We start from the raw sequence: 13,451 nt of genomic DNA on the forward strand, positions 1-13,451 counted from the left end.
ATCGAATGAATCACAAAACTCTTTTCTTAATCTTGACAATTATGGTTTTCGAGGTACGTTTCTTTCCCTTATAATGAGTTATTTGTGTGAACGGAAACAGCAAGTAATCATAAACAACTATAGATCAACTTTTAAGACTTTGCTAGGTGGTGTACCACAAGGGAGCATCCTCGGGCCACTGCTATTTAATTTACATATAAATGATATCGTAAACATTGACAAAGGCTGTAAAATAATTGTATATGCTGACGACACCAGTCTATATTTCCAAGAACCAACATTACATGAACTTGAAATAAAGGCGAACACCATTCTAAGCCATTTAAATACGTGGAGTATAAGTAATTCCTTAAGCATAAACGTTTCTAAAACGAAAGCAGTGTTATTTCGACCCAGAAACAAAACAATTGACTTGGAGCTTCGTTTAACAATTGGGGCATGTAATGTGGAGCTGGTTAAAACGGTAAAAAATCTTGGGGTTGTCTTTCAGGAACACATGTTCTGGAATGCTCATGTTGACGCCATCTATTCAAAACTCTCTCGTAGTGTTGGCGTGTTGTGCCGCTTACGTTTCTTGATACCCCAAAATATAAAATTACTACTATAAAATTCTCTTTCCTGCTCAACATTACGGTATTGTTTTCTTGTATGGGGCACCACAACCGTTACAAATCTGGATAAGATCCATAGACTTCAAAAAAAGGCCGCTATAGGGCAATTGAAAATGTAGCATATGATGAGCACACAGGCCCCATTTTCCAGAAACTAAACATGATTCATATACATGACTTGTACAATTTAGTATTGCTCACGCGATACAAACTATATAGCAAAAACAACGACCTATACTTAACGCAGGTCGCTGGATTAACAAACCGTCCGCGGGTCTACGATACTCGCTGCACGCACAAATGGTGTCTTCCTTACACACGCACCAACTACGGTCGACAAATGCTTAAATATACCCTACCGAGCACATTGAATTCCTTTCGGGCTTGAAAAACCTCCGATTTATTGTATAGTCCTGTCTATTGTGATGATGATTACTGTTATTGCTAGAGACATTGAGAAATTTTGTTCGACTTTGCGTTACCCTGTCACTGGCTGTTTTATTGGAATGTACCTATGCCTGTTTGGTTTGGTTTAATAGATTTGATAGGACTAAGCATTCTAGGAAATTGCTTTTAAATTGCTTTTAATTGTTTTTTATCTCGAACTCATTATGTTTTTAGTTCAATGTATGTAATATGGCTAAGTGTGCCAGAAAATTGTTTTTTCTCCGATCGTACTTGTGCCTGTTTCCGTTAAAGGAGCCATGAAGAGAAAACACAAGTTTGGTTCATTCAAAAGATTGTCTCGTTAGAATCATACTGACACCACTTTTAACGTAAACTTCGCTCAAATAAGCTACATAATTAGGAAAAACGGGAATGGTCATGCGACCCACCAGCTCATTTCCCGCAACAGAACCTGTGATGTCACATGGGCTAAGCTCTGCGATTGGCGGAGGCTGGCAGAAGCAGACGCTAATTAGGTAGAGCTTACAAACTAGACGAACGAGCGATTTGCGCTTAAATTTAGGGCACATTCTTTACAAAGCAATAGGAATGATGGGACAAACAGTGGAAGTTACGAAAGCACATGTAAACATAGAAGTACTGATGCGTTCTGCTGTTCGTACTGCGCACAGCATGCTTTGGTTTAGCTGCACAGTACTACGGGGCTTGGGGTTGTCTCAGACGACACTGGCCGATTGACGCAAGCAACGGTGTCTTACGTGACCCCATTTGTCGAGCGAGCACTGTTTCAGGGAACGAATATTTTCTCCCAGAACAAAAACAAGCCAGGTTTAAATGCGGGCAAAAACAAACCAAACGCTTGCCACGGTATGGTGGCGCCATCTAGGTTACGGAACGTAAAGAAACGCGGGAACAAACCAACACCGCTACAGGGTGGAGACAACCTTTGAACGGTCCCGTGCCGCCGCAATTGGGCCAACGGGCTCAACGCGTTATTCTTTTCGTTTACCACGAGACCTAGCAACGCGAAACAGACAATATGATTCAAACTTCTTCAGTAAACCGCGTTGCGGCGATAATTTTAGCGCGGTTTTGGCACAATGACTTGCTTCGGAGGCGAGCGAGCAACCGAACATGGCGGCGCCAGCGTTACGTGTCTCTACCCTGTACGGCGGATGCGTGAATGAAGGTAATCTAGGCTGCAGAGCGGTCGGTTCCCGTGATGTCACTTGGGACCACGAAAACGCACGATTGAGGGGGAAAATCAAAATTTTAACCTAACTTGTTTAATTTCTTAGTGAATAAAGCACCGTTTGTATTCGGGCAAGCGCTGGGGGCACTATAAAACACGAAATCTTTCGAATAAAACCAACTTGCATTTTCTCTTCATGGCTCCTTTAAGTACAATTATGGCTAATCGTACCATAAAACTGCTGTTGTAAAAAAGTTCCCTTTTATCTTCTTTGCATTAATCTGCCAAATTGTATGTCTACTGTACATGAATGTCCATTGCAACCACTGTTTGAACTGTATAAGGGATACAGGCCCCGTCAAGCCCAAGTTGGCTTTTTGCCTGTGCCCTTAGTATATCAGCATACCCAATGTTGAAATAAACACTGACTGACTCTGGCCTAGGACAATTACCACCTCTAACAGGGAAAAAAAGTCTTTTGTGCCTAATAAGCTTTTTCTACCTGCCCTAAGCAGCGATAGTATTAAACCAACAGTGTAAAACATGGGTATATTAGTTCTTTTTGGTAAGATGACATGTCATCACTCCGCTACTAAGGGGAAACCAATAGCAATCATAATCGTCATCATCGTCTATTGCATCACCTAAAATGCTTTGTAAAATGTTTTCCTCGAATCGAAGCATTTTGTAATTTCACATGGGACGAAGCTGAGCCGTTAAACTCAAAAGAGTTTCACAAATGACATTTAAACACGTTTTTTTATGATAATAGCTATTGAATTCCTGCACCTGAATGGCTTGCACAGATATTTACTCTATGAGAACACTCGACGAACCTACGGTATAGGGAATCAATTTCTTTTGGGGACAATAATTGTTTTGAGGTGTTAACAAGTAGACATTCTTGCTGCTGCCATTCCATAAGATTAGCTGCTCGATTTCAGTGAAATTAATTGCTTCTTTTGTTGTAGAATATACAAGTGATGTAGTCTGTAGAATGAAACAGTGTTGCACAAGACATTTCATTTTGCTCTTGTCTTTTCTCGACCATATGTCCAACTCTTGACTTTAGGAGATATCGGTTCGCTTTAACAGAGGCGGTCGTATATAGTAAAGAGCACTGTGGGACTTTCAGTGCACCCTGTGTAGAGCCATGGGGGTGGTTGGGGAAGTAGTAGTTGCAGCAGGGGCCTTGGGAAAGTGATTGTGCACCAGGGCACTACTACTGCAGTCGGGTGTTGTGTTCCAGTGAGGTTTCAGGAGGGTGGCGATTGTAAGCGAGTCTTAGGTGCTGTGTTTAGCCATGGTGGGGCTGGGCTCCTGTGCTGGGTCAGGCGGGGCACAATCCTTGCGGCCGGGGCGCAAAGGAGGCCCCCGACCCGGGGTCCCCTCCTTAGACGTGCACAGCCTGGCCGACTTTCTCTGGCAGTCCGAGGGTCCCTGCAGACATGTTGTGATCTCTGTTTGCTTAGCCACCACCAACAGCGGGGCAGGAAGGCCAGGGCCACTGGGGGAGGGCAAGGTCCACGTTGCTTGTATTTGGGGGGGAGGGGATGCACGCTTCTGGCTAGACTGGTGCTTGTGCTGCAAAAGGAGCTCCTCCTCGGGGCCACTGTGCCAACATCCCAGCCAACATAGGCCTGCCAACATCCCAGGACAGTTTGCAGGGCAGTAAATGTCGTCTCTCCTGGATGTAAGCAGCAGTGGCTTGTCTGGCGCTGGAACGTGATGAAAAAGAATGTTTTGCATTTTAAAATATCGCGCTTCTCATTAAAATACCCCTTTTTAACACGAAAGTGTGTTATGCCCGGGTACACAAGCATCTGACTGACGTCATATCCATCACGGAAGTGACGTCGCCAGAAAAAGGGCACTTGACACGGCGGCGCCCGGATTCTAGCCCATGACTCTCGCCACAACTGGAGGTACGTGGCACTCTGCCAACTGCGCTATGAATAGAGACGTGGAGCAGCTCTATGAACGCGCTTCATGCTCTTCACTACGAGACATTCAGATGGTGATGCCACCTGGGAGAGCCGAAGGGAAGTAGTGCATCATGACACTATTGACTGCCGGCAGTTGGTGCTTCGATTCCAGCGCCTACGTGACAGGGGACGCGCGTGAATTGGGACACCCTCCGCTGTCCCGTTGTTCGCATGACCGTTATGTGTTTCAAGCTGCTGCTTCTGTGCATGTCATTTTTGCTTTTGTTGTCCCAGAGTAAACCGTTTATTTTTTGTTTCTTGCTTGTCGGCATCACTTCGTCTGGCGGTGTCATGCTCGCGAACCCTTCGCACATGAAGGTGATTCATTTCACATTTAGCTGCTCCTGTGAAGGCACCTTTCACTTTCGTGTTTTAGCGACTCCTATGAAAGAAGGATCAACCAGATTTTTTTGTTTTCTAAATTGCACGCCATTTTTAATACAGTATGTGGCGGCCCACCCGGTTGCGCCATCCAAGAAAGCTGAGTGGTAATCGACCAGATTTAGGGAAGTGCCCATGGTGGAGTAAGTTTCTGCGATGGAAAATTTGATACCCACCTAAAATGCAACCACATGGCTGGAAAGAAGAGCTGTAAATCTTTCTTTTGTAGCAGTTTGGCGGAATTTCGGGTGACTATGAAATTTTCCTTCGCACAGCTGAGTGTTGTTGAGCATGTGCAAGTAATTAAGTACTGACCAAACGTTGCTGCCATGGTTAAGTAGCAGGTGTGGTCACAGTGCACTTATTTTAGTGGAGGATGACCTACTCTCAGTGGCCACCCAAAGTTTGCCCACAGCTGAGTTTGCACTGAACACTGTTGTCCAATGTTGCCTAAACAGGCGTCTCCCACAGTGGGAGTGCCGCCAGAGTGTTTGTTTAGCTTTCCCAAGGGTACCAGTGAATGTGCCAGTTAGCTTTGGAGCACCAGTACTGTAGCTGGCATGCATACGAGGCAGTGTCCAGATTGGACCAGTGTGGGTTTAGCCATTGATGCACGCTGCCAATCGTCCCCTCTGCTGCTCCCTGACCTGGCAGGGAACAGGGTTCGGTGGAAACAGTGGGTGCCCGTGAGGCCCCACAGATGTATGTTGCAGCCCTTTGGGGAAACCCTGAGCCAGCAAGTCCTGAGTGGACCTTGCAGTCCCTCCCCTGGCTTGGTGGCTCACGGCTTCTGCCCGTGTCCTTGGCGAGTGGCCAGCTGTGCGACCATCTCCCGCTACAGGTCCCTGCTGGGCCACAAGGAGAGCAGTGTGGCCACTGTAGGGCAGGCATGAAGAGCAGCTTCTGACAACAGGACAGATGCTGGGCAAAAGGGAACAGGGGACCAACACAGGTGGGGTTTCCCAGATACTGGTACGGGGATGACCTGCATGGTACTAGATAGTTTTCCCACCCCTTGTCAGCAGAGCATGCAGAGTGGCTGGCTTGTGGGGCAATCAGGTACAGAAGTTGTGTGCCTCTCCCACGCAGGATCAAGTCGTTATGGGCGAGGAAGGCGGCGCACCCTCCTGGTGAGCCCCTGGGTGCAGCACTGGGGCCACAGCCTGGCTGCTGCTGGCTCTTATTCTCGTTTCTCGTGTCAGGTGACGAGGGCCACAAAGCTCATGTGTCAAGATTTCGGACACGTTGAGCATACGCCCCAGTATTCTTCACCAACTGTATTTACCCACGTAACGAACCCCCTTCCCTCCACTTTTCTTCTTCATGATTTACTTTCTTGTTATATTGCTTTAAAATGCAGCCGTAGTAGAAAACGTACTGCTCAGTATGTTTTTATCGCTTCATGATTGCTGACGCTTTTGATGATCACAGTAACTTGATATCATGCCACGGTACGCACAGAAACACTGAGACAGCATTCTAAGAAAAAAATATCAACATTACCCAGAGATACGAGAGCGAATGCTATGGATCACAGTTTAAAACTAGTGCACTTGCAGAAGTGGGGGGTGATTGTGAGGATTGGCCATAATTCTTGGAAAAAAAGTGGACCACACGCGGCGCACGAAGACGTGAAGGAGGAAGAAGAGGGCTGGAGGTGGAACGCGGTTCCGGCAGCAGCGGAGACTCGGAGCTGACGAGCGGGCAAGGACCGGGGGCGGACCCGCAGTTCCTGTGATCCCGTTCGAGTAGTACGAGGCGTGTGAGTCCCGCCGACCCGTGTGGGACCCGCAGACGCCCGGGGCGCGATCGTGCGACTGGCCGAGGCTCGGGATCACGGCCCAGGGCGCAACCAGCGCTGCACCCGCCACGTAGGACGTGGTGCATCTTCTTCCGTCTCGCTCGGGCAGAGCTGGCGACAGACGGCCAGCGCTCGACCGTGTCTCGGACCGGCGACGACCCGCCATCGACGTCGCCGAAAATCCACCGTCGAGGCGGCTGTGAGAACGTTTTTTCCCCCTCTATTGAACGCTGGTTAGGGGTATCGGACTAGTGTCTTGTTGCTGTTGTGAATTTACGGTGCATATACTACTCGGGTTAGAGCTGCAATTAGAAACTTCCGCAATAATTGCACATTTTTATAAGTGTGTCTAGCATTTCGTCCAGACAAAACAAACCACTTTTCGGCAGCACGCCGCTAAACCCCAACGAACTACGGTGCGTGAGCACGCCGATGTGGACGGAACGCTCGGAAAGCTAGACGTTCCGGTTCGATTCCATCTGCATGAAACAATACCCGCGGTACTTGGCTTCATCTGCACAAAACGCTATTGCACAGTCGTTATTCGGAACACAAAGTCCTACATGCATTTGTGCTCAATTCACACGTGTTTGCATCGATAGTGGCTATTACAAAAATGACAGCGCCACTTGTTTACCTGCTCTGCTATCTTTCAGAAAAAAAAATTATCAGGGAAGAAAACGCTTCTACAGCTTCACGGCGAAAGGAAGTGTATACATTCCTTCAAATGCAAAAATCCGAGCTGCGTAATGCGTGCACGTTCGTCACCTCGCCGTGCGTGAAGACAAAAATCCTTGAATACCAGCGACGTCGAAGGTGACTTTACGTTCTAGTGCTCCACAGACGATGTCCTCGTTACTTTAAAACCGACGAATACAATGTGTGGCACTAAAATTCTTAAACACGGTGATGGCCGCTGAGTTGAACGCCCGTGTGGGGATTGTGCCTAAGCGCTGGATATGGAAGAAGCCTTTTTGCTTTGTCTTGCTAACGAGACCACAGGTTCTAACGAAACCACAGCAAATAATTTCTTGCTTCCTCCAGTCCGCACGAACTACGGAAAACAGTCGGTTGAATTCAACATGATAAGATTGTGGAACAACCTTTTAAGAGATCTGTAAGGAGGATTTATTCCAAGGCCAAAGGACTGGTCAGCTCAAAGTCAGCTCTAGGAGTCAGGAGCACGAAGTCCGCTCTGCAGTGTTGGCCGAGAGCAAAAGCGAGAGGCAGCTTCTTCTTCCTTCTAAGCGTTCGCGATGCGGCTGCCGTCTATTGTTGTCACTTGACTGCGATGATCATGCTCTGTTTCGGCACGTACCCTCTCATGGCGAGTGGACAGTGCTTCCTATACTCGGGTTGCTCCTTCGTGAATTGCGCCGGCGACGGGCATCCTTACAATTGCCCCCGGGGAAAAAGAGCCATCCTGGCGATCAGGGAGTCGAAATGGTGAGGGGCTCAACGTAAGGCTTGAGGCGCTGGACATGTACTATATCACGGCCGCGGCGTCGGTGGTCGGGTGATGGGGCAACAGGCTCGACAATGTAATTGACAGGGGAGGTGCGTTTGATGACACGGTAGGGACCATCGTATCGCGAAATGAGCTTACTGCTCAATCCAGGAGCAGTCGTTGGCACCCACAGCCAAACAAGTGATCCGGGTAAGAAGCTTGGTGCAGAGGTCTTTTCGTCATGCTGTGTCTTCTGTCGTTGTTGGTCTTCCTTGGTTAGTGAACGTGCCAGTTGGCGGCATTCTTCGGCGTGTTTCGCAACGTATGAGATGGGCGTGCACTCTGAGTCATCAGGGCTATAAGGAAGTATTGTGTCCAGCGTACAAGAGGGCTCGCGTCCATACAAAAGGAAAAACGGAGAGAAGCCAGTCGTGGCTTGCTTGGCGGTGTTATACGCATATGTAACAAATGGAAGGATGGTGTCCCAATTAGAATGATCAGATGCCACGTACATTGCGAGCATATCCCCTAGCGTCCGGTTGAAACGTTCGGTGAGACCATTGGTCTGTGGGTGGTACGCTGTTGTGGTGCGATGGATGGTTCGGCAGGCTGTGAGGAGGGCTTCTATAACTTCAGACAGAAAAACCCTTCCTCTGTCACTGAGTAGTTCTCTAGGCGCTCCATGTCGTAGAATGAAGTGCCGAAGGAGGAAAGAGGCAACTTCAGGCGCAGTTGCAGCCGGCAGTGCTGCCGTCTCTGCATATCGATTCAGGTGGTCAACAGCCACAACAACCCACCTGTTTCCAGCTGCCGTGCAAGGGAGAGGCCCATAGATGTCGATGCCGACGCGGTCGAAGGGTCGTTCTGGACATGGTAAAGGTTGTCGAGGTCCAATTCCTTGGCGAGGCGGAGATTTGCGGCGTTGGCAGTGAACACAGGAACGAACGAACTGACGAACAAAACGGTACATGCCGCGCCAGTAGTACCGCAGGCGCAAACGTTGGTAGGTTTTGGGTACACCAGCATGGGCGCAGTGCGGCTCGTCGTGAAAATATGCGCATATTTGTGCACGTAGGTGGCGTGGAATTACTAGGAGCCACTTGCGACCTTCTGGTTGGTAGTTGCGTCGAAACAGCAGACCGTCACGAATGGCAAAGTGCGACGCTCTCCGGCGTAGATTTCGAGATGCACCTTTCGCCGATGAGCCTGACAGGAGTTTGAAGATGGAGGAAATCCAGGCGTCTTTCTTTTGCTCGGATGACATGGACTGTATCTCCAGTGGTGAGAGGTAACAATCGGTAGTTGAGAGTCGCTCACTTTCATGCGGCAATGGGGAGCGAGAAAGGGCATCAGCGTCATGGTGCTTCCGGCCTGACCTATAGGTAACGCGAATATCATATTCCTGGAGTCGCAAAGCCCAGCGTGCTAGGCGACCGGACGGATCTTTTAGTGAGGACAGCCAGCAAAGCGAGTGGTGGTCCGTAACAACCTCGACAGGGCGGCCGTAGAGATACGGGCGGAACTTTGCAAGCGCCCAAACAACAGCTAAGCATTCTCGCTCTGTCACAGAATAGTTGGTCTCGGCTTTTGTTAGCGTACGACTTGCGTAGGAGACCACATACTCGTCATAACCTGCCTTCCGTTGTGCGAGAACTGCCCCCAAACCGACTCCGCTCGCATCGGTGTGAATCTCGGTAGGGGCGTCGGGATCGAAATGGCGCAGGATTGGCGGAGATGTGAGGAGATGACGCAGTTTAGCAAAAGCGTCGTCGCAAGCCGTTGACCACTCAGAGATACTGCCTTCCTTGCTGAGGAGCTGTGTCAGTGGCGCGATGAGGGATGCAAAGTTCCGTACGAAGCGGCGAAAATACGAACACAGCCCAATGAAGCTGCGAAGGGCCTTCACTGATGTCGGCTTCGGGAACTCTGCCACAGCACGCAACTTGGCAGGATCCGGCAGCACCCCCGCTTTAGAGAGAACGTGGCCGAGGATGGTCAGCTGTCGGGCAGCAAAACGGCACTTCTTGAGGTTTAGCTGCAGTCCTGCGGTAGTTAAGCACGTCAAAATTTGCTCAAGTCGGATGAGATGTGTTGAAAAATCTGGAGAAAAGACCACAATATCATCCAGGTAACAAAGGCATGTCTGCCATTTGAGTCCACGGAGAATGTTGTCCATCATTCGCTCGAAGGTTGCAGGCGCATTGCAGAGGCCAAACGGCATGACGTTAAACTCATAGAGGCCATCTGGAGTAACAAAGGCCGTTTTTGCACGATCAGCCTCCGCCATGGGGACCTGCCAATATCCTGAGCGTAAGTCAATTGAAGAAAAAAACTCTGCGCCTTGAAGACAATCGAGGGCGTCATCGATTCTTGGCAAAGGATATACGTCTGTGCGGGTTATCTTGTTAAGCCGTCGGTAATCGACGCAAAACCGAATAGAACCGTCCATCTTCTTGACAAGCACTACCGGTGACGCCCATGGACTCGTGGATGGTCGAATCACACCACGTTGGAGCATGTCCTCGACTTGTTCGTCAATTACGCGGCGTTCAGTAGGAGAAACACGGTAGGGACGTTGTCGTAAGGGTGCGTGACTCCCAGTGTCGATGGTGTGTTCAACAGTGGTGGTACGCCCCAGGCCAGTCTGGACAGAATCAAAAGACGTCCGAAATCGGTGCAGCAATGCAAGAAGTTGGTCTCGTTCGGACGACGAAAGCTTGTCATCAACGGCGCGAAGAAAGACATCTGCAGACGGTTGGGGTGTCGCTGCTGCAGGAGCGCAGAGTCCACTGACGTCAAGGGTTGTTAAATCATCTGGAAAATCCACAGCCACAACAGAAGCTACGGTCTCGACGTGGCCGACGCACTCTCCGCGTTGCAAGGTGCAGGGACATGAGCCGTAGTTAGAAAGGAGAAGTGTAGCTTCGCTGTTGCGGATTGGAAGCAGGGAGAAAGGAAGCGGAAGATTTCGGCGCTGGTAGAACAGGGTAGAAGGCGTAAAGAGTACTGTCGCATTGAACAGAGAGGGGCACGATAAAGAAGCAAGGGCGGCGGAATGAGGAGGAATGCTAACTTCTTCCGCGAGGACCAGTTTTACGGCAGAACAAGCGGGCGGGTCATCAGCGGTAGGATCTATGGACGGGAAGAGCTCTACTTCGGCACGGCCACAGTCGATTACAGCTCCATGTTGGGAAAGGAAGTCCCACCCCAGTATTACATCGTGGGAGCACGAAGGCAGGACAACGAACTCGATAACGTATAGGACGTCTCGAATAACGGCACGGGCAGTGCACACGCCGAGTGGATCTATGGGATGAGCCGTAGCAGTCCGCAATAAGAACCCGAGGTGCGGCGTCGTGACCTTCTTTAAGCGGCGGCAGAGTTTGGCGTCCATGACAGAAACGGCGGCTCCAGTGTCGACAAGGGCTAAGATTTCGGCGCCATCTATGACAATACTAATGATGTTTGCGGGAGAGGGAGGAGGTCTTGGGCAGATCGACGACGACGCAGTTCTTGCCTCCGGAACTGCGGCGCCTAGTTTTCCGCTTGCGTTGGGGTAGGACGACGACGCATGGGCGACAGCGAGCGTCGTCGCGGGGACGAAGATCGGCGGCCGGCGAAGTCACGGCTTTCGGAGGGCATAGATGTCACCGGCGACGGGCATCCTTACAGATCACCTAAATGTTTCTTCCTAAATAGTCCTTCATTCACTGTCACCCTATAAATCCAAGGAAAGCGTATAAAATCAGGGAAACTGTATGTCTCCAGTTCACCGACGTTGATTTCTGTGTTGCAATTTTTTTATCCATCCCAGTGAAAGCATGTTGCCTGATTGATCCCCGTAATGCGTTTATTGTGTAATATTAATTTGCAATACTGTTTTCATGCTCTATTTTCTTTATGAAGGCTGAACAGATCAGCGTAGGCTGTTTTTCCGCAATTATACTGTTTTGTTTTATATTTCGACACTGGTGATGTCCATTGACGCGTCATTTGTTTAAAACCTCCGCTCTGAAATTTTGGCCTAATGAGTAATGAACGATCATTGCAATTGATCATTATACCGTTATACCGTGTCCAGTTGGTTTGTTTATAAATCTACATTATATTTCGGCTTATCTCTTCTGACTACTTTTGTTTTACCGTTTTTTATGTACTTTTTAACAAGAGGTCCCCCCACAGTGATAAACTATGGAACCTCTTTCTGTATTCTTTACCAATGTATGCACTGTATTCTAAGAATCTTCCTAATAAACTTCAAACTTCATATTGTCAGAGAAGCATTATTGAGCAGTTTTAATTGATGAATTTCACCTTTAAGGTATGATGCCATTTTATATTGCGGGAAGAATTATTTTGGTGTTAATTTTGATTTTGTAGGCTTTACTTTCTGCAGACATATGAAGTACGACACCGATCTGAAGAATTGGCCGTTGTATCGGCACCCACACCAAATACGGCCGCACCGCGGCACGCAGTGAGATTCAAAAAATTAAAGGGGGTGGTTATGAAAGCGAGAGCTGACGCTCGCAAAAAAAATATGTAACTACTGTAGGCACAGAGTCATACACGCGGCATTTTTGCTTTGTCGCAAGCATTGCGGGCATCCACCATGCGCCGGCGGCATCAACTCGTTGCTAAGCGTCGTTAAGCGCTACAGGGGCAATATTTTTGAGGCGTGCTAAATGAAAAATGCTTGCAGGTAACGTGAATCGAATGTCTTCCGGCCGAAACATTGCTTGGAGGGCTGCAGATTAATTTTGACCACCGGTGGTGTGTACCGTGCACCGCACCGCGAAATCGACACACGGGAGGTTTTACCGTTCGCTTCAATCTGAAAAGCAACCGTTGCGGCCAGGATCGCACCCCCGTCCTTGGGCCCAGCAGCACACCGCCTAAAAAAAAGCTAAGAGCTCTATTAAATGCAGATAATTTGTATAACTCACGATGTCACCTGTGCGTCGGCGTCCGCAGCAGCCAGCCTCCCCCTACACTATAATAAAGAAATAACAGTTACCGGCGCCTGGTTTCGATCCCAGGACCGTGCGGGCGGAACGCTAGGTACATGGTGCTCTACCCACTGCGCCACAAAACCGACACAGAATGAAAGGCTACGAACGCGCCTTATATCCTTTACTCATTCAAACTACGTCAAGAAGCTGCTGATACAACGCATTCACTACCTGTGGGCGGAACGCGGGGTACATGGTGCTCTTCCCACTGTGCCACAAAACCGACACAGAATGAAAGGCTACGAACGCGCCTTATATCCTTTACTCATTCAAACTACGTCAAGAAGCTGCTGATACAACGCATTCACTACCACCAACTCCCCAAACACTAAACGTTAACGCAAACCCACCCCCTATGCGACGCATTTACTCGAGTCCCCCTCACGGGGAGATGGGCCCATTTTTTTATTAGTGCCTGTAAACCAGTAGCACCAGACAATGTATTTTACCAATAGGTGTCCCCTATAGGTCCATTAGGCCGATAGAACCAATAGCTAATATTCCCACTATCCCAAAGCTATAGGTCCCAATAGCTATTGGTCCCACTAATAGTCCTATTGGGACCAACAGAGCCAATACGAATTTGTCTATTGGACCAATAGATGTCACTCGTC

At 48.9% G+C, this 13,451-nt stretch overlaps 1 protein-coding gene across 1 annotated transcript in view; it reads left to right on the forward strand.

The window, feature by feature from the left end:
• LOC144176063 (uncharacterized) overlaps positions 1-13,451 on the forward strand; it is a 174,703-nt gene that overhangs the window by 16,637 nt on the left and 144,615 nt on the right. The window contains exon 2 of the mRNA XM_077705188.1: positions 5,667-5,707. The gene's annotated coding sequence lies outside the window, so the exon portion shown is untranslated. The remainder of the gene's footprint in view (positions 1-5,666; positions 5,708-13,451) is intronic.

Source organism: Haemaphysalis longicornis, unplaced genomic scaffold, assembly GCF_048455015.1.
Source record: "Haemaphysalis longicornis isolate Haplotype H1 unplaced genomic scaffold, Haemaphysalis longicornis Haplotype H1 scaffold_3, whole genome shotgun sequence".
In the NCBI taxonomy this organism is placed as follows: Eukaryota; Metazoa; Arthropoda; class Arachnida; order Ixodida; family Ixodidae; genus Haemaphysalis; species Haemaphysalis longicornis.